The sequence below is a fragment of the Podarcis bocagei genome (assembly GCF_964188305.1).
Source record: "Podarcis bocagei genome assembly, chromosome: 10".
Classification (NCBI taxonomy): domain Eukaryota; kingdom Metazoa; phylum Chordata; class Lepidosauria; order Squamata; family Lacertidae; genus Podarcis; species Podarcis bocagei.
In genome coordinates, this window is record NC_138135.1 from 76,941,935 (window position 1) to 76,945,562 (window position 3,628).

The window sequence follows — 3,628 nt, forward strand, 5'->3', positions numbered from 1 at the left end:
GTTAGTTTTGCTACAGGTGCTTTTAGATGCTGTCTATGCACATACCTACATTTTCAAGAGACTTTTTATTATTATTTAACACTTAATGAGACAAAGCAAGTGTGTGAAAAGTTAAGACTGTTAGGTGTTCCAAGAGCAACAGTAAGAAATCCTCAAATCCAGGGCAACTGTGGAGCACCAAAAGAAAACAAAGTTGTTAATGGAAGGGTTAGGATTCATCTTTGAATATGGGAGCTTGGCAGTTGGCGTCTGGAAAATAACCCAGTGGATAAGCAAATATTTCTTACCTAGGAATTCCATTAGTAGCTGGCCTGCTACTTCTTCCAGCAAGAAAACAACGCAGCCCCTTACAAAGGCACATTTTTAACATACTGCATCAAAGTCCAGTCACGTTTATCCTAATGGTTTGAAAGAAATGCCAAGCCAGAAACTTCAAAGGCCTTTATATTACTCTCCAAAGCAGGCACATTGCTCTTCCTTCACTAGAACAATTCCCCCAGGCTTGAGGATCTCCACCTGCAATTCATCTCAGCACCTTGTTTTTCATGATCTCCACTCACAATCCTCTTAATCCCAGTGTCTTCTGCAGCAACATCCCTCAGGCAATTGCAAACACAAGAAGAAAATCAGAATCAATGGCTAGCGCTGAATATCCTGCAAAGTGCATGACTAGACAGGCTGGAGAGCGATTTTAAAATCAGCCATTTCCCAGGGCTAATTCAGGAGGTTTTTAAAAAATGGGTTTGTAAAGTATAGGAAGAGGCTCTTTTTCATCTCTGTATCTTAGGTGTGTGCATGAAAGGGAATGCCTTTCTTCTTTCCTCCTCCTGAGGTTAGACACAAACCCAGCAGTTGCCTTAATGCCTCCTCACTGTAAGATGATGTTGTATCTTGGAGAAAGCCCTTTTAAATGACAGTGTTGCAGATTTCAGCAGATTTGCTCAGATTCCACCAAAAGAGATCTGACATACCGTATTTTTCGCTCCATAGGACGCACTTTTTCCCTCCTAAAAAGTAAGGGGAAAAGTCTGTGCGTCTTATGGAGCGAATGTGTGTTCCCTGGAGCCAAATCGCTGTTGTCCTGTGCTCCTGGGCTGCTCTTTGGGGGTGGGGGAGGAGCCACGGTGCTCTGCCCGCAGCCTCTGCTTTCCCCTGAAGTCCCGACAAGGTTTGCAAGCAGCGAGAAGGCTGTGCGCTCCCGGGCTGCTCTTTGGGGGTAGGGGGAGGAGCCACGCGGCTCTGCCGGCAGCCTCTGCTTTCCCCTGAAGTCCCGACAAGGTTTGCAAGGTTTGCAAGCAGAGGGAAGGCTGTGTGCTGCTGGGGTGCTTTTTGGGGGTGGGGGGAGGAGCCACACTGCTCTGCCTACAGCCTTTGCTTTCCCCTGAAGTCCCGACAAGGTTTGCAAGGTTTGCAAGCAGAGGGAAGGCTGTGTGCTGCTGGGCTGCTCTTTGGGGGTGGGGGGTGGGGAGCTACACTGCTCTGCCTACAGACTTTGCTTTCCCCTGAAGTCCCGACAAGGTTTGCAAGCAGAGGAAAGGCTGTGTGCTCCTGGGGTGGAGGGTGGGGGTGGGGAGCAGCAAATTGCTGTCTCTCAGTGCCTCCTAATTCAACTGCAAAAGATTGCCTAACTGGATTCTGAGCTCCATTTGAAGTTTAAAAATAGTAAGTTTGGGGATTTCTTCAAGTAGCAGTTTTGGGGAAATAGTCACAAATACATGCAAAGCATCTCCACAAACCAGTAATAGTAATTTCAGCTAAAACTGAGCAGGTATCTGGCTCAGGAACAGTTTAAACTGCACAGCTATAACCAGACATCCTGTGTGTGTGTGCACCATGTTCCTAGTAGCTAATCTTTACTGCTGAAAAGAGGCTCTGATATTCCACTCCAACTCTATAATTCATTATACAAATTCTTACAAGTACAGTCCACCTATACTAAACCAAAAACATTGTGTTCTCTTGGTATTGAATGGAAGCTATTTATCTGCCCTCTTTTCCTCCTCTGTTCTTTGCTCAGTCACTCCATTTTGAATCTTCCTTTCAAAACAACCATGCCTGTTTTGAGAAAACTTCAGAGATTTAGGAACTGGAGCACAATCATTTGATCTTTAGCTTCACAGTATTTTAATATTCTTTTGGAAGCCGCCCAGAGTGGCAGCTTATTATTATTATTATTATCTTTTTGCTGTTCCTCCATAGTCCAAGCACTTCTCATTTGCACAGCCCTGGTTTCTCTCCCTGACTATTAATATTCTTGATTAATAACAGTAAAATGCTCAAATTTTAGTTTTTGTGACTGCTGCCAATACTGACTTCCCAGTGATAATGAAAACAGCTACATTATAATGGAATGTGTCCTTTTTCCATTCTCATCATTATATACCATGGCTCGCTTTAAAGCAGCAAAGTGGACAGGAGCCACACAATTTGCTGTTTTAAATAGTTTAGTACAAAATTTGAGTCAGATTTTTTTTCTTGTTTTCCTGCTCTAAAAACTTGGTGCGTCTTTTGGTCAGGAGCGTCCTATGGAGCGAAAAATACGGTAGTCAATAAAATGATGCTAGTGGGAAACTTCTCAGCTGAAATCATTCAGCTGTGGTATCACCGCTAAACAGTGAATGAATTATGACTGCTAATGTACATTGCCCATAAAACAATATAAAACCAGGGCCATTCCTCCTTTCGCCTCTTCACGTTTGCTGAAGACTTGCTGCATTTTTTAAGCATGTTAAGAAGGATGATGTTATTAAATTCTTGGGCAGTTAAATGTCAAACTATCAGCCACAGACAAAAAAAACCACCCCAGTCTTCAGCCAATTATGGTAAAGGGACCCTGACCGTTAGGTCCAGTCGTGGCCCACTCTGGGGTTGCAGCGCTTATCTCAATTTACTGGCCGAGGGAGCCGGTGTACAACTTCCGGGTCATGTGGCCAGCATGACTAAGCCACTTTTGGCGAACCAGAGCAGCGCACAGAAACGCCGTTTACCTTCCCGCCGGAGTGGTACCTATTTATCTACTTGCACTTTGACGTGCTTTCAAACTGCTAGGTTGGCAGGAGCAGGGACCGAGCAACGGGAGCTCACCCCGTCACGGGGATTCGAACCGCTGACCTTCTGATCGGCAAGCCCAAGAGTCCCAGTGGTTTAGACCACAGCGCTACCCGCGTCCCATAATTATGGCACAGTGGTGCCTCGCAAGACGAAATTAATTCGTTCCGCGAGTTTTGTCGTCTTGCGATTTTTTTCGTCTTGCGAAGCACGGTGTCAGAAAAGTTTTGGAAAAGCTTCAAAAATCACCAAAGTCTTCAAAAACCTCAAAAAAGGCTACCACACCGCATTCTATGAGTTGCTCCTCGAAGTCAAGTCGCAACTGTATTAACGGTGTTAAGAAAAAGGAAACAAACTTGCAAGACGTTTCCGTCTTGCGAAGCAAGCCCATAGGGAAAATCGTCTTGCGAAGCAGCTCAAAAAACAAAAAACCCTTTCGCCTAGCGAGTTTTCCGTCTTGCGAGGCATTCGTCTTGCGGGGCACCACTGTACTTGAGGGCAAAGCAAGTCATTCTGCCTCGTTCAAAACTTCCAAAAGAAAGAGGGAGGGGAAGTAAGAAACTCAAAGCACCTCAACACA